The following is a 19,151-nucleotide window of genomic DNA, read 5'->3' on the forward strand; positions in this document are numbered from 1 at the left end:
ACCAATATGGCAGAAATTGGTGGGCGTGGTCTCATTAGTTGCAGCTGAAGCCAAGGATAATTGCACAGCATTGCTGCCCAAGCATTTTAGTGGAGAGAAAATATATAATAATAATAATAATGACCAGAGCTGAGCGCTTTGACCCACAGGCCATTTCAAGCCCTGAGAATGGCTAATAAGCACATTTCAATTTTCTTCCATTGCATTTGCTACTTCTGCCCCTTTAATGCAATGACGCTAATGTCTCTCTATAAACTATGTGGACGTGGCAACCATTGTGTTACGAAAAGCCCAATTTTTTTATAATTGTTTGCTGAGGAACTCAACTTTTAACAGTAGGTTAATGCAGATAAAAATCATAGAACTAGTTAGAAAAAGGATGTTTTTTGATTTATGTAAAATGTGTACAAATTAAATTAGTAAGCCGAATAAAACCCATTTTTTTTTTATTTGGCATTCAGCAGTGGATTTAATAAACACTGTCAATCTGGTTCACAGGTCAGGAGATACAGAGAAAAAAGCATGTTCAAGTTTGCATATCTCCCATAGCGCCACCAATTGGCTAAATTTAACCAAATTTAAACCATAAGTTTGATGAGGATCCACCAAGGTTAACCCTGTTTTTCAACATTTTGCAATTTTTATGGATTCCTTCCGGGTCGCTGCTCATGCGGTCGACCGGTTGGCCAGTGGAGAGAGGTTTGGCTTGTATTTATGTATTTATTATTGATCCTGTCTTTGTTATTTTATTTTTTATTGTGTGTTGTGTGTTGATTTGCTGCTTGGACCCATAAATATAAAAATCTGACCAAAAAAATACAACAGGGTTATTAGGGTTTGGACCCCTAATAAAAATCCAAGCAAAAAAAAATCCCAAAAATCCTGCATCTTCACTGTTTGGACCCCTAAAACCTCAGCTGCAGGGCTAAAGAGCCAACCAAGAAAACCCAGTGTTCGGTAGGTCAATTGCAAACAAAATGGATGACCTGAGACTACAGATTGCCACAGTTTTGTTTTGTTTCCTTTAGGTTAATAAATCACTGTTTCCCAGTATGTCCTTCATTCGCCCTCAGCTCAAGGACGTGACATGACATGGCAGCCCCAACAAGAAGCGCAGAGCAAAGAAGCAGGAGAGAAACACGGAGAAAAACTCTGGAGGATCGCCTGTGGGGTCGGGGAGTTCTGCAGAGATGCACCAGGACTGGGATACAACCCCCAAGAACTGGTTGAGCGGTTTCTTCCCGGTGATACGGGTGTCGAGCCGTAGCGTGTAACGTGGATCCCTGGGTCTGCGGGTGAGTGGGTGGAGCAAGGACGAGGCAGTTGGCGAGGAGGTGATGCAGTGAGGAGGTGATGCAGACAGGCAGCCAACTGCGCTTCCAGGACTGCTTCGCTGGGGAATCCGCCTCTCCAGCTCCGGTCGCTGACACACCTACCCTCTGTCCAGACCTTCCCCAGCAACGTAGCACCAGCTCCTGCACGCCACACTACTACCACCATCTCCAGCAAAGCGCCCAGCCCCCTGTGGGAAGTGCCCAGACCCTTCTCAGGAGCAGACCCTTCTTAACATACTGTGGTGTGTACATTGCTACTCTTTCTTCTCTCTCAGGTGCAAAGAAGATCACCACCATACTCACACGTATGACTGGGTCACCTTAAGGCTGGGGCGCAGCCCTTTGGCAGCGGGGAGAGAAAGACAGAATGGGTTACCGGGACTTCTTGGAGCTGCTGAGGGCGGAGTTTGATCGGCCAGAGTCCAAGCCAAGGATAGGACCCTGCCCAACCCAGAACCAGCCAGGATCCAGTGCAGGAAGACCCCACAGTGGGGAACGCAGCACTTGCGGGTGGCGAGAGGGTCACGCCTCCGATGTTCCTGGCTGCGGCTCCTGAGGACGTCCCAGAGAGCCACGAGAGGGCTCTCTTCCACCAGATGGTTACCAGACCCCACTTCCACCAGATGGCAACCAAGCAGCGGAGCAGAACCCCAGGGAGAATGTTCCTGACCCGACTGCGCCTGTCCAGGGCGAGATGGACAAGCCCAAAGATGCAGCTGGAGATGAACCAGGCACCAATCTGCTTGACAGCAGGGCTTGTTATAAGGACCTTTGGACCACAGGTGTGCCTTTCATGTGACCATGCAACTGATGTGTAGAGTTGTTTTCAGTTCTGGCAATCGCGACATGCCTGCGGGTTAGTTCAACATAACAACATAAAATAAAAATCATAAGTTTATTCCATTAATTATTATTTATAGACCCCGTGGACCCTACTCCAAGTTTCTTAGTGAATTTACAGACTTTGTTTCCAAGCCTTAATTGTCTGTGACTTTAACATCCACTGTGATAAATTAGAAGACTCGCTAAGGGCAGCTTCCTGTCTATTCTAGATTCAGTTGGAGTTAGTAGGACCTACTCATGAAGGTGATCACATGCTCGATCTTGTACTGACCTTCGGTTTAAATATAGAAGACATAGTCACTTTTCTGCAATCAGAAATAATCTCAGATCATTGTCTTATTGCTTTTAAAGTATGTCTTAGACAATTAAATCAACAAAGAGATAAAAAAGATCAAGGAAGAGATAAAAATGTAATACCTTGGAATAGTGATCATACGCACTAGGAAAGCTCTTATCGCGGCTCGATCATATCTCTCCTCTTTAATAGACAAAAAATTTCTTTAATACTAAAATTGTTTTTGAGATTGTAATAGAGATAAGGTTAAAAGCATAACAAAAAGCTCCATCAATATTGCTACGGAATAGGACGCTTCAACCGTCTTAAAGAGCATTAATTAATTAAACTAATCTCATTGCCAAATCAGTGTACTTGTGCATTGAGTTTTCCTTAAACAAGTAGCACCCAATGTTATAAATCCTATCCTTAAAATTATTAACTCGTCACTTAGCACCGGCCACCTACCAAATTCATTAAAGGTAGCGGTCATTGAAACAAAACTGATTATAAACCCTGATCTTGATCGCACTCAGCTTTCGAATTATAGATCGATATCCAACCTTCCATTTATATAAAAAAGTCAGAGCCCAGCAGCTGTGCATGTTCCTAGACAGCAACAACATTCATGAAGTATATCAATTGTGACTTAGACCTAATCATAGCACTGAGCAGTTTTGGGGAGTAACGGAATACATGTATGAATACAAAATATGAGTAACTGTATTTTGTTACAGTTACCGTTTAAATGAGTGATAATAAGAATAGTTACTTTGTTGAAATAAATGGATTACACGGTGGGTTTTTCCTGTTTCATATGTTATCCCCTCTCTATCTCCTCTCTAATTTTGCTAATTCCACGCTGCGCGGTCCACGCATAACACAGGTGTTCTGTCAAAAATGCTGCCTATTGAGTTGTGCTACCTAGCGGATCTGTGCATGCGCAGTCTCTTAAGTTTGCGCTCTGTTTCAGCACCCATAAATCCATGCTACCCCTGAAATTAATTCACTATTACACCATGATCTTTATACTCTTACAGTGCATATGGACCGGAAACCCAAACAAAACACGCAACAAGATGCTCTAATGTAAGCATCCTGTTAATGTTGGTGGCATCATTTACATAATGGACCCGGAGCCAGCACAACAGAGCCAGCAGTGGCCGGGCAGGAATGCATTTCTTACTTGGAAATTCCGACACCACTTCACATTTAAAGAAGAAAGGGATGGGCGAATCTTATCATGCGATGCAAACTCTGTTTGCCAGCAACCAACCTGCTCTCAGCGTCAAAAGACTCCACGTCCAACCTATAGAACTATCTCGAAGTAAGTTCTTTTGAAAAAATATTTTTACCTTTTTTGTCCTAATCAGGAAGAGGGCCATTGAAAATGTTGTTTTATTACTTGTGCAAGGCTACTTTTTATTTTAACTAAGTGATGGAATATGTTGGTGACCATAACAGTAAATACTTTTCAATGGTATATTTTTTGTTTGTCTAATACTCTTCCACTTTTCATCTTTATAAATAAATAAATGGTTAAGGAAAAACAGGCCTTTTTTATTATTATTATACATTCATGTAGTTGTAAAAAGCATGACAATATATTAAGTAATCCAAAGTATTCAGAATACGTTACTCACATTGAGTAACTTAACGGAATACGTTCCAAACTACATTTTGGGGCATATATTCTGTAATCTGTAACGGAATACATTTTAAAAGTAACCTTCCCAACAGTGCTGGTTAAAGTGGTTAATGACCTGCTGTTGGCCGCTGATCAGGGCCGCATCTCGCTGCTTGTCCTGCTTGACCTGAGTGCAGCATTTGACACTATTGATCACTCTATTTTCCTTGCCATGAGAATGTTGTTGGGATTAAGGAAATAGCCCTTGTATGGGTCAGATCATGTCTGACTGATATCAGTTTGTGGACATCAATGGCACATAGTAAAGTAGAGTTAGAGGGTCTGTCCTAGGTCCATTACTATTTTCGTAATACATGTTACCTTTAGGTCACGTCAATCGCAAACACAAAATTAGCATTCATTGCTACGCTGATGACACACAGTTGTATTTATCAGCAATGCCAAATGAGAGGCAGCAGCTGAACTGAGTTGAGAATTGTCTGAAGGACATTAGACAGTGGATGCTCACCAACTTTCTTCTGCTAAACCCTGATAAGACAGAAGTTCTTGTACTTGGGCCTCAAGCAGTCAGACATAAGCTGGCTGACTACATCAGAACTCTGGATAGCCTTTCTATCTCACCAAGTACAGAAGTAAAGAATCTAGGTGTCTTCATCGACACTTCATCTGTCATTCAATTCGCATATAGATAATATCACTAGGATAGCTTTAAGTTTTTTAAGTGAAGTGATTGACACTTCAAGTCAAGTCAAGTCAGCTTTATTGTCAATTCTGCCACATGTACAGGACATGCAGAGAATTGAAATTACGTTACTCTCTGACCCATACAAGTAACATTAAATACAAAAACAGTAACAGTAACAGTAACATTGAATACAAAGTATAAATACAATTTAAAAAAAAGACACAATATACAATTTTAAAAACACTATAAGGGTACATGGTGGAGAGTGCAAAACCAGGAGAGTGCAAAACCAATAGTGCAACAGAGGTAAGTTTAAAGTGACGAAGTGAAAGTGAGGTAGTTGGCAGACCAGAGCTGCACAGAGTGACTGGTGCACGGTCAGTTTGTGTGTGTTAGTTTGTGTGTGTGATACACAGTAGCACAGCACATGGTGCACACAGTGAAATTTGTCCTCTGCATTTAACCAATCACCAGGCTTTAACCCATCACCAGGGCAGCTATGACAGGCGCCCGGGGAGCAGTGTGTGGGGACGATGCTTTTGCTCAGTGGCACCTTGGTGGATCGGGATTCGAACCGGCAACATTCTGATTACGTGGCTGCTTTCACCTTAGAAATATTGCAAATATAAGAAACATTATCTGAATACATGATGCAGAAAAGATGGTCCATGCCTTTATCACATCAAGGTTAGATTACTGCAATGCATTATTGTCTGGATGCTCTAGTAGGTGCATGAGTAAACTCCCGCTAGTTCAGATGCTGCAGCCACAGTTTTAACTAGAACTAGAAAATTCAACCACATTACTCCAGTCTTACAATCACTGCACTGGCTACCCATCAAATTTAGGATTGACTACAAAATCCTACTTTTGAACTTTAATGCTCTAAACATCTCAACCTGGAGTACCTGAGTGATCTTTTAGTTATTCACAACCTGCCATGCCCCCCGCGTTCACTACTAGTACCCAATGTACAGAAGGTCACAGTTGAGATCAGATCCTTCTCTTATAGAGCTCTGCAGTTGTGGAACGGCTTGCCGGTCAGTGTTCGGGACTCAGACACAGTCTCAGTGTTTAAATCTAGGGTGGTAGTAGCCTAGTGGGTAACACACTCGCCTATGAACCAGAAGACCCGGGTTCGAATCCCACTTACTACCATTGTGTCCCTGAGCAAGACACTTAACCCTAAAATTGCTCCAGGGAGACTGTCCCTGTAATACTGATTGTAAGTCGCTCTGGATAAGGGCGTCTGATAAATGCTGTAAATGTAAATCTAAATTGAAAACACCTCTGTTTTCTCTGGCCTTCAGTTAAAATTCCAGACACGGTGTCAGTTTCTAAGTCCACTTAATTACACAGTCACTTAGTCAAGCATAGACAGTGTTCAATTCAGCTTAGTTAGGCTGTCCTAGTTTGGGTCCCGGGCCACTGTTGCACAAATATACCACTATAGGCACATATTTCAGTATCAGTCGTTTAATGACACCGTCTGCCCCTGCTTCTGTTTGTTCTCTCCGAGGCACTGAAGACCACCTGCAGAGTCCAACCAGATAAATCCTGGATCCTGGCAACAGCAAACGAGATGACTTAGCATGAAAAAAAACAGGGTCACCACAGCCACCACCACCGTAATGGCTAAAGCTTCAGGCACCTTCAATTGGACCAGTATCATTATAATGGACACATAATGTACACCATGACACTGGACTAAAACCTACTCTACACTGTCCAGTACCTCCAAACATGGACAGATGCTCTTTTCTTTTGACTTTTCCACCACTACACCTGTTGGACTTTATTTCTTTTCTTGGACAAATCATCACCAATCCTGCACGGACACCAATTGCTGGCTCATTCTACCTTGGAAGGGAGTTTTTCTGTGTGTGGAGTTTTTCCTTGTGCACAGAAGGGTCAAGTGTGGGGGGGTGTCAACTGTAGGGCCTGTCGAAGTCCATTGAGACATACTGTATATGATTATGGGCTATATAATAACTAAATGTTGTTGTTGTGACACGAAGATGATGGAGGCAAACATGGTCGTCGGGAGTTCGGTAAGTGTATTAATTACTTTAATATGCTTCCCCCCACCCTTCATAAAACGACCTGATGAAGTTGTTTACTGGACCCATTGTTGCTGCTGTACTGATCCTGCTTTTACTGAGTTAAATCTGTATGTAATCTGTAATAATTCAGTTGTTATTCCACCACAATATGGGGGTAGTAGTTTATTAATCTCATGCTGAAGAACATTTCTGTGGCATTAATTAGACATTGTGGAGAACCGGGAACTGTAATCAGATTGCAGGAGAGATGGGATATCTATTGTCAGTATTGTGACAATGCAGAGATTTTTTCATATGAATTTCGCAACCAGGTTTTCCAAATACTTCGCAGTTTTCTGGAACATACAATGAATTACCCTGGATCTGGGCTTTTTTTTTTAGATTTTACACACACACAAGAACTTGTGTTTTAGATTCTGTGTCCATTCACATACCAGTTGATTCAGTTATTTTAAATGAACTGACAAATCTATGTGGTCTTATACAGTTGGAAACAGAGAAACATCAGCACCATACTGCAACTCTGCAGTGGACCAGCTGGCAGACAATGCATAGTCATATCCATAGAGTACCGTTTGGAAATTAATATGTCTGTTCCATATATAGCAAACTCTTATGAATATCCAGAAGCACGGTATACCAACGGATGGCAGAGTCAGATCTCTCACCAGTGTGTGAAAGAAATCAGGTCCAGGTAGCCTTACTCTGTGTACCGGATGGTGAAAGCACTTATGTGATTCAACATCATGTTGCTGGTTTACATTTGTTCTCTTGCTGAGTCGTATGATGTGGATGCAAAGTTAAGGGGCAGTTGATTGTTTTTTTTTTCCAGAATTGAGCAGCTGTGGGGAGCTGTAACAAACATCTACTATGATGTTCTTCATAACCTTGAAGAAGAGGGCCACCTGAGCATTAGCAATGCTAAACACCTCATCTTTCTGCCACACCTGCAGGATGATCTAGATCTATTTCGCTGTGACTGGGACAATCATCCAATAAGAACCGAATGCAACATGACCCCTATCCAGCTGTGGGTAATGGGTCGTACACATCATCCAATTCCTGGATCAGACAACACAGGGGTACAAAAGTAAATATAGTGGGTTTTAACAATGTGGTTTGTGTCTATTAGATTTTGGAAACAACAGTGTGTAACATTTGTAAATGAGTTCTGTTTATTAATATAATGAAAACTGCATTGTGTTTTCTATTTGTAGAGTATGGGCATTCCCAGTATTGAGTGGGAAAACAGTGGTCTTACTCATGACAACCACTCGGGCATCAAAGTTCCAGACACAGGATGCCCCCCTGACTGATGAACAAATGACAGCTTTAAGAGACACAGTTAACCCAAGAACTCCATCCCTGTCCCTTGGGTGCAATACTTGTTGAATTTTGGCATTGAAAAATATACACAAAAAATAGTAGAGGCAAAGTATTCATCAACATTGTTTCAATACCAAAAAAAAAAATTCAATGTTTGAAGTTCAAAGGCTAATAAAATTTCAATAAGGTTTGCTAATAAGGTTTTCTTCCATACAAAGGAGGACAGTTTACCACTCTTTAGAAGAAGAGCAATTGAAGCTTGGGTTAAAATAGGAGGAAGAGAACCTAAGTGCATAAGTGCAATTCCAAGTTGTAATTTGGAGCCTTCAATTGTTCTGTCTGGGCTGGGTGGATGTCAGGGAACGACACACCATCTAAAAACCGATCTATAGAAAAGAAGTCCTCATATACACAATCCTCATATACACAAATATGAAGGGGAAAAAGTATGATCCTGGACTTTTCACGTGTTGTTTGACCATCACCTTTAGCCATGGAACAATCATAAGACAGTTGATGCACAAGGCTAAATTGTTTTCCAAACATAATGTGCGCACAAGCTGATGAGATTCTGGCGCCCTGATCTCAGTCATCCAAACCATGCATGTTAAAACCATGCAAGTCCTCAGATGCTTTGCTGCTGGAAAAGATTCACAACAAAAAATATGAGTAAAATTACTTTAAGGCAGCTATGATGTCTGACGGAAATATTAATTTTGGGGATAACGTGAGTGTGGGAGCCAGGTCAGTTTGTGAGCCAGTAACCTTTTTGCCATGCTCGTAGTAAGTTCCACATTTCTGCAGTAGCAGAAACTGTAGATTTCTAGAGATGAGATCAAACCGGGTATGAAGATCGAGGCATCTCTTGAGTAATACAGGCCAAAGAGAATGATTCCACCAGGATCCCTGTATTACTCACACACCATAAACTTCTCATGCATACACACCATGCAGAGTGTAGAAATTATATCTACATTCAGTGCAGAAAAAGGGAACCCGCAAACACAAGATAACCTCACCTCCTTGGTTAACCTGGGGAATACTCAGCTGATTTTATTTCAAAGGCCCCATGATATTAAAATATCACTTTGTGATATTGAACATTAATACGAGTTTCTTTTTACCCTGTATATGATCCCGCAGTGGCTAGAAATGGTGATCGTGTTGTGACCGCGGGGTTACCTTATACTCAGACTTTGTCCACCCCAGCCACAGGCAACACGCAAAGTGAAATTTAAAACAGTAACACTTTATTTCTTATTTAGGTCAACCAGATAAAACATGTTGGGGGCGTATCAGAATAAAACACTGCCCGGAGCTGTTCCACATCACCAGTACTGCAGATACACACACAGCAAATAGTGACAAAGTTCAGAGCATATGAAAAAAACCCACAATTCGTCAAAATTGACAATCACATAAAACACATTACAAACCGCAAATAAAGCACCACAAATTCACTATAGGTGAGTTGGGTGGGTAATAAAATCAGTAACACGTACCTATATGTAATATTAATAAGGAGCCAACCAGTACAAAACCAGTCTACCCCAACCCCAACTCTGCCCAGGGGCAGTGGTGGCCTAGCGGTTAAGGAAGCGGCCCACACACTGCTCCCCGGGCGCCACAGCACACAGTGCACACAGTGAAATTTGTCCTCTGCATTTAACCCATCACCCTGAGTGAGCAGTGGGCAGCCATGACAGGCGCCCGGGGAGCAGTGTGTGGGGACGGTGCTTTGCTCAGTGGCACTTCAGTGGTACCTTGGCAGATCGGGATTCGAACCAGCAACCTTCTGATTACGGGGCCGCTTCCTTAACCACTAGGCCACCACTGCCCCGATATGTTGTATCACATGTGACAATCACTTCACTTCACAGTTTCCTTTCCAGGCCGTATGAATGAAACCACAACCGGAGTGTAGACACTGTTCTCACTCTGACGTCGGCCGCCGCTGCTGTACAACAATCCCGCTGCAACACAAACACAGTCGGGCTGTTAGAAGGAATGTTTCAAGTCCACAGACAATAGCACGCAAACCGGAAATTACAACTCTGACGTCCCACTACGCTGATGGTCACGGTCCGGCGTCTGGTCAAGTTCGCGCTGCTCGCGCCGCTGTCGTTGGTGGGCCCACCCCCCCATGACTTAAGGTGGGCCCTATTTATAAGAATATAAGGTTCCACTGAGGTTCCACTTAGCAAAGCACCCCACACACTGCTCCCCAGGTGCCTGTCATGGCTGCCTACTGCTCACTAAGGGTGATGGGTTAAAAACAGAGGACAAATTTTGTTGCCAGCAAGACAACAAAACACACCAGCTCCAGCTCTTCTAAAGAAATTCTCCCTCTACCCTTTTTTAAAACAATCCAACCCCCTGGAAGTGATTTTCATTGGATTTAAGTGAAAGGGAATGATTGTCATTGTGAAACAGCACAGTTGTGTGCAGCTCACAGTGCACACAACGAAACCCATCACCCCTGCTGAGCAGTGGGCAGCCTTAAAGCTGCTCAGGGAGCAGTGTGGCACCTCAGTGGCACCTTGGGGGTTCTGTATTGGATACAGAAACCTTCTGATTATGGGGCATCATCCTCCTTTAGGGCCATCTGGACACATAGATGACTGAGATCTGGGGCAGGGACTGGATGTGTCTAACAATTTAATAATAAACTTGCATCAAACATATTGCAATAAAATAGATCAGAGAGCATTAGTAGAGACTAACCTATCAATTTGGGCACGTTGGTGACGTTTTGGACACGATATGTTGTATTTGAGATTTCTCAGAAACCAAACTATACATTTTTTTATTTACTTGTGACTATAGTTATCCATTCCAACTAATTACAGCCGTGAAATTACAAATAACACAAAGTCTTTCTCTTCAAATAAAACAACATTTCAAATCAACATTTAAGGTCTGTACCAATGTCAAACACTTAAGAATAACATTTCACACAGAAAACCTCTAAAATATGTTAAATGTCTTATCTCTTAAACAGAGTGAACAGAGTCAACAAAAATTAAACAGAGTGCTTTAAAATGATTTTCAGCTTGTGTAAGGCAGGGGCAGGGGGTGGGTATATGTGACAGCCCCACCCTGGCAGCTCCTCCTACCCCCATTAAGCAGGTTGGTTAATGTGGCCAATCTGGTGAACGCGTGATTGGGGCCTGATTTTTCCGGGAATGGAAGAAAGGGCAGCGAAATAGGTTGGAGATGTGTCTGAGGCCTCCTCCTCTGTTGAGTGAGGGTTTGTTGATTTGCACATGCAAAGCTTCCCTCACTCCTCTCTCAAACCACCAATCTTCTCTGTCCAATATTTGAACATTCTCGTTCAAAAATGAGTGTACTTTGTCCTTGAAGTGAATGGACAAAGCTGATTCTGGCCCTGAGGTTTTACTCCTTCTGTGCTGGGCCATCCTCCTGTGTAGCAGCTGTTTGGTTTCCCTGATGTAAAGCTCGGAGCACTCTTCACCGCACTGGACAGCATACACTACATTGCACTTCTGCAAAACCTGGAATAGTTAACTGGAAAGAGCACTCTTTTTACAACCTTTTCTTTCTTACTACATAGAAACTTCATTTCCAACACAGAAAGTCTCGTGTTTTCAGCTTGTTCTCAGCAAAAACAAATTGGACCTTGAAAAAGTGACTTTCTTTTGAAAAAACACTTTCCCATCAACATATTAAACATCTAAAACTTTGCCCTTCTAACAACCATTTCCCCTTAAAATGTTACATGTCTAACACTTCGTTTTCAGCTTTGTTTCTGGAAAACTATGTTTGACCTTGAACGGAGTGCTTTAAAGTGATTTTCTGCGCGTGTAAGGCCCAAACATGAAAAAGTTGATTCCGGACAGTGCATTCTAATCTTTTTACAACGTTCTCTTTCTTACAACATAGAAACTTCATTTCCAACACAGAAAGTTGAAGAAACCAGCATGTCTCTTGTGTTTTCAGCTTGTTGTTCAGCTTGAAAAAGAGACTATGTTTGACCTTGAACGGAGTGTTTTAAAGTGATTTTCAGCTCGTGTAAGGCCCAAACATGAAAAAGTTGATTCCGGACTGCGAATTCTAATCTTTTTACGACCTTTTCTTTCTTACAACATAGAAACTTCATTTCTAACACAGAAAGATGAAGAATTCAGCATGTCTCATGTGTTTTCAGCTTGTTTTGTGAAAAAACACGTTTGACATTGAAAAAGTGACAATCTTTTGATAAAACACTTTCCCAACAACATTTTAAACATCTAACACTTGGAAATACATAAGAACATCCTAAAATAAAAGGAGAAATAAAGAGAATTTGAAATTTCATGTGTTTTAGGCCTTTTTTCTGTAAAACTATGTTTGACCTTGAAAAACACATTTTCTCCTAAAACACTTTTCCATCAACATTTTACATGTCTAACACTGTGAAACACTTAAGAACATCATTTCTAGCTGTATCCTTAAAGAAAATTTGAGGTTTCATTCGTTTTTAGCTTTGTTTCTGTAAAATTATGTTTGACCTTGAACGGAGTGCTTTAAAGTGATTTTCAGCGCGTGTTAGGCCAAAACATGAAAAAGTTGATTCCGGACTGCGAATTCTAATCTTTTTACAACCTTTTCTTTCTTACAACATAGAAACTTCATTTCCAACACAGAAAGTTGAAGAATTCAGCATGTCTCATGTGTTTTCAGCTTGTTTTGTGAAAAAACACGTTTGACCTTGAAAAAGTGACAATCTTTTGATAAAAAACTTTCCCATCAACATTTTAAACATCTAACACTTGGAAATACATAGGAACATCCTAAACTAAAAGGAGAAATAAAGAGAATTTGAAATTTCATGTGTTTTAGGCCTTTTTTCTGTAAAACTATGTTTGATCTTGAAAAACACACTTTCTCCTAAAACTACACTTTTCCATCAAAATTTTACATGTCTAACACTGTGAAACACTTAAGAACATCATTTCTAGCAGTATCCTTAAAGAAAAATTGAAGTTTCATTTGTTCTTAGCTTTGTTTCTGTAAAATTATGTTTGACCTTGAACGGAGTGCTTTAAAGTGATTTTCAGCTCGTGTAAGGCCCAAACATGAAAAAGTTGATTCCGGACTGCGAATTGTAATCTTTTTACAACCCAATCTTTCTTACAACATGGAAACTTCATTTCCAACACAGAAAGTTGAAGAATTTAGCATGTCTCATGTGGTTTCAGCTTGTTTTGTGCAAAAACACATTTGACCTTGAAAAAGTGACAATCTTTTGGTAAAACACTTTCCCATTAACATTTTCAACATCTAACACTTTGAAATACATAAGAACATCCCAAACTAAAAGGGGAAATAAAGAGAATTGAAAATATCACGTGTTTTAGGCCTCTTTTGTGTAAAACTATGTTTGACCTTGAAAAACACACTTTCTCCTAAAACTACACTTTTCCATCAAAATTTTGTATGTCCAACACTGTGAAACACTTAAGAACGTCATTTCTAGCAGTATCCTTAAAGAAAATTCGAAGTTTAATTTGTTTTTAGCTTTGTTTATGTTTGACCTTGAACTGAGTGCTTTAAAGTGATTTTCAGCGCGTGTAAGGCCAAAACATGAAAAAGTTGATTCTGGACAGCAAATTCTAATCTTTTTACAACGTTCTCTTTCTTACAACTTAGAAACTTCATTTCCAATACAGAAAGTTGAAGATTTCAGCATGTCTCACTTGTTTTCAGCTTGTTTTGTGCAAAAACACGTTTGACCTTGAAAAAGTGACAATCTTTTGATAAATCACTTTCCCATCAACATTTTAAACATCTAACACATGGAAATACATAAGAACATCATAAACTAAAAGGAGAAATAAAGAGAATTTGAAATCTCATGTGTTTTAGGCCTCATGTGTTTTAGGGCAGTGGTGGCCTAGCGGTTAAGGAAGCGGCCCCGTAATCAGAAGGTTGCCGGTTCGAATCCCGAGCTGCCAAGGTGCCACTGAGCAAAAGCACCGTCCCCACACACTGCTGTGCTGCTGTGTATCACATGTGACAATCAATTCACTTCTTCTTTTTTCTGTAACACTATGTTTGACCTTGAAAAACACACTTTGTAAAACTACACTTTGTAAAACTACACTTTTCCATCAAAATTTTACATGTCTAACACTGTGAAACACTTAAGAACATAAATTCTAGCAGTATCCTTAAAGAAAGTTTCATTTGTTTTTAGCTTTGTTTCTGTAAAATTATATTTGCCCTTTAACGGAGTGCTTTAGTGATTTTCAGCTCGTGTAAGGCCCAAACATGAAAAAGTTGATTCCGGACAGCAAATTCTAATCTTTGTACAACTTTTTCTTTCTTACAACATAGAAACTTCATTTCCAACACAGAAAGTTGAAGAATTCAGCATGTCTCATGTGTTTTCAGCTTGTTTTGTGCAAAAAGTTGAAGAATTCAGCATGTCTCGTGTTTTCAGCTTGTTTTGTGCAAAAACATGTGAGACATGCTGAATTCTTCAACTTTCTTTGTTGGAAATGAAGGTTCTCTGCACAATATGACATATTGTTTATTTTGGTAGGTCGTTCGGCCCACCCACAAACTGGGTTCAAAGTGTCAAAAGTACGGTTTACTATTGTGCAGAGGAAGATGTTTTCAGCTCCCTGTGACCAGCCATATAAGCCAGAGGCATGGGAGTCGAGGCCGAAGGCCTCGCCGAGTCACACATCCTGACATATTGGATGTGTTGCTACCCCCCACAGGGGTCAAGAAAACCTGGAAAATAAGGAAAAAAGCTAAACAGGCCATGTTGTGCATTTGGGACTGCCACACTAAGACCTTGAAACACACAAACAAAAAAGCACAAAATGACATATTGGTTGCTTCATTGGGGACTACAGGACGGCCACAAATCGTGACCAAACCATTAAAAGTGTGAAAAAAAGTTATCTTAGAATTAGCGATGACAGGAAACCAGGGAATCCAAGAGGTTTTGCATGTTCTTAAGGAACATGCCACGGTCATAAGAGGGCGGCCTGTAAACTGTGGCACACACATCTCTGAAAGGAGTCTCAACTAAGACAACGTGAACTCTAGATCAGTAACGTCACTCCTTTGCAATGAGAACACTCTGGCAGTAGGTCACAACTCCATCTTTTGCAGCCATGTCTGCTCTGTTGCTGTAAGATACTTGTCGATTGCGGCAAAACAACGAGTATCCTTGTAACTGGCACGTTGGAGCAACAGAGGATCCAAACAAATGGGTTTCTGTCAGACATAAAACGTCAGCAAGGCCTACTTGGTGATGCCGTTTCATGTCCTTATGTGACAGAGAAGTCCTTCAACATTGTGGTGGACTATTATTAATGTTGCGGCTTTGTGCGGCTGAGGGCAACGTACGCCATCCCCGGCTCAAATGTCCGCTTCAAACATACGACAGCAGATGTCAGGGTCATTCCTTGTACTTTGTGGATGGTGCACCCAAAGGCCAGCTTCATGGGGAACTGAAGTCAAGCAACTGACTTGATTGTGGTTTGTTCCTCCAATCTCTCACTGTAAACCAAGTTGTCCTTGGATTTGTGTTTACTTCCAGCTGTGGGGTTGTCAAGCTGAAGTGCAATGAGCTTTACAAAAGGCTTTCCATCCTCTGTGGTGGTGGTCACAATGTTCGCGATCGTTCCATAGGTTCCGTTGGCCAAACCGTCCTCCACATCCAGATTCCTTATCAGCATGACTCGAGCACCAACAGCAGCCTGAATCTTGTCAGGCAAGTCCTGTTTTCTACCACTGACACAATGCGGCAGAACCAAGCGTTTGCCCGTTTTGTCCTTTCTAAAATCTTGTACCCAAACATCAACAACCTCCGAGCTCAGGGAGGCTACAAGTGCTGCATTGTGCTCATCCACCTGTTAATTTGTGGGGAAAATATGGAAAACATCAGTGGGACAATGTTTGGCTTCAACAATGACCCGTGAAAGCAGGGCTTTGTCTTCGGCACTAAACGAGTCAGCTTGTCTTTTGATTCTCATCATGTTGAGAAGTTCTGCAAAGTCTTTGTCATCTTTCTGTCGCATGATCTCTGTTAGGTTGATCATTTTGAAATGGTCCTTCCACAGATCAATTACTCCTACCTCGTGGACACAAAGAGCTTTTGCCCTGCCAACCGGTGGCAGCTGGTAGAAATCTCCTACAGCCAGGACTGACATTCCTCCAAATGGCTTGGAGATCCCCTTAATCTGCTGAAATCTCATGTCAACGTAAGCAAAGAGCTCTTTAGAGACCATGGACACTTCATCCAGGATTAAGATCTCTGCATTCCCAAGCAATGCTCTCACTTCATCCAACTTGTTTCCAAGTCCTCTGTATGGGGGCTTCGAGCTTTTGGGCAGCCTCAGAATTGAGTGCAACGTCTTCCCTGAAATGTTAAAAACTGCAGTTCCAGTGAAGGCTGTGAGGAGCACTGTGGGCTGGGACATGTCGCAAACATTGCGAAACCTAGGAAGCTGACGGAGCACCTTGGTCGCCTCCTCATAAACACACTTGATGACGTGCGATTTCCCACAGCCAGCTCCCTCCAGTAAGAAAGTAATAAAACAGGTCTGGATTACAACCCCAGACATGTCTCAGGCACCAGTTGCGAACAGCATAGAACAATGAAGCCTGGGTCTCGTTGAGACTCCTGTACATCGGACAAAGTCTAAGCTCAGTTTTGGGGCTTGTATTAAGGGTATTGATAATCTGGAAGCGGCTCGACTTCTTCCTCTGGATCTTGCTGTATCAGTTCTCGCTCTGCCAGACATTCCAGCCGGTCCAATTCAACCTCTGGTGCAAAAGTGTTCCATGCGTTTACAGTCGGTCCTTTCAGCTGGAGCTTTTCCATCACCTTTTTGATTTTTTCCCCATGTCCTTCATAGCACATTTGATTGAAGTCAACATAGTCCTTCATTTTCTTGGTGAGGCCATCATGTATGTTGGGCAGTTTTCGCTTTTCAGGTCCTGATCTCTTCGGTGTGGAAGGTATAATTTCAGGATCCGTCTGTAATACTTTTCTGGTTGTTTGGTTAGGGAGAAACGGGCGAATCGGATAATGGCCGGTTTTCCCAAAGTCCTTTTCTGGATGTAGCCAGCATCATTCAACAATGGGACCGCGTTGGGGGATCTAACTTGGTCTCCATGAAGAACCCTGCACACAGACACAAACTCAGCCAGGCACATCATTTCAAACTCCAACGTTGCAGGTCTGTAAAAGTATATCTCAGCCAATCCTGATATCCAAACATCGTCATCTTCTGGGTCCATGCTCATTAGTTTGCTCATGGGAAGGCTCATTTTCACACCATCCTCATCAGTCTGTATGAAAAGAACATTTCGTGAGCACTTTTTTAATGGCAAGCTACATGTCCGGGCCACAGACTCTTGAGCGCTCACCTCCCGATGCTTGGAATAAGCCTGCATGATTATTTTCATCTCATCCTGTTGGTTGAGGTCAGATTTTTTTACGCAGTCAATGACTCTGTTGAGGATCTCAGTCATTTCATGCTCAGGCTTAGTTAAATAAGACATCATGTACTCAATGCAGCTGTACTCATCGAGCACGTACTGGATGTCCATGTTAGCATCCCACGCTCTAAGCAGATCAGCATTATATCCATTGACCCAACAGTCTTTGGGATTGCGTTTCATTACAAGAGCCATTCCTGAAGTGAGTGCATCGACGATAGACTCGTAGTCCTCCTTAGTCATGTTGCAGGCAGCAAGCAACTCTGACAAATCATTGAAAACCGCCTTTTCGTCCATCAGTAAATCTCGGAGCGGTTTCAGCTTTAGCTTCCATCCTCTTCATTTAATTCGGGTGCATCCTTGACCCATACCAGCATGTGAATGTGGGGACTCCCTTGTGCCTGAAACTCCACTCGATAAAAGTAATCTTCCACCAGGCCAATAGGTTGGGCCGGTGATAAGATTAATTCATTTAAGAGCGCCTCCACCCTTTTCTCAAACATGTGCATTACGGTTACTGGGTTGCTCTGAAGAATGTCACATTTGGCATTCCAGTCAAGCTGGGAAAATTCCACCTGCTCTCCCTGCTGAGCTTTAATTGCATTGATAACTTCCGGCCATCTGGTTTCGGCAGCGGAAAAGGTGACGAAAAAGGTGGGTCTGCCCAACTGCCTTACCATGGCGTGAAGGTCGCTAAGACTCTTCTCCCGGTAAGCTGGCGTGCCTCTCGGTGGACGCATGAATCGTGTGGCCTCTCGGTTTTGAATTAGATGTTCCACCTATTTTTTGTCTTGTAGCATCTTGTTTGAAATCTTGTGTCCATATCTGGTCTTTGTGAGGCCTTTACGCAACTGAATAGACATGCTTTCCTTGGCCATGTGGGTTTCAGTAATAAACTGACAAAAGAAAAGATAACTCTGGTCTTTAGCAAACCAGTTGTCAACAGAATGTTGAAGTATTTGCTTGGGGACAAGCAAACCGGCCTGGCTTGATCCAAAGTATTACTGCCAGTCAGAAACAGCACAGGAAAAACTTTAGCTTCCAGCCTGGGAACACTAAAGAAGCCCACTGGTTTGTTTGCTTGGGCTGGAGCTATGCTAAAGACTCCAGCCCCATATGAAAGAACATCTTGAGCTATGTCGGGGGGGCTGCATGCACGTCCAGTATTAAACCAAGTCAAAGAGCTGGCTTGGCTGCTCTTCCACAGCCGCATCAGTCTCTTCATGCATGTCAGTTTCTTCATCTAGAGCAACGTGAAACGTTGCATCCTCGCATATTTCCACATTGATGAAATCTGGATGGATCTCTTTAAGCTTGGCTAGTGCCGGTAATACATTTTTCATGTTGACTGTGAAGTAATGCTGATATCCTTTATATCTGATGTTCCTCTTCAGCTTCACTTGTAATAACTCTGCATCAGTGCCAGTCCTTGGGAGACTATTAACAGTTTTTTCCATCTCAGAAGGCACACATACAACAGCTCCATGGACTGCTCTCTGCTGGCCTTTCGGCA

Source organism: Denticeps clupeoides, chromosome 16 (assembly GCF_900700375.1).
Source record: "Denticeps clupeoides chromosome 16, fDenClu1.1, whole genome shotgun sequence".
Lineage (NCBI taxonomy): Eukaryota > Metazoa > Chordata > Actinopteri > Clupeiformes > Denticipitidae > Denticeps > Denticeps clupeoides.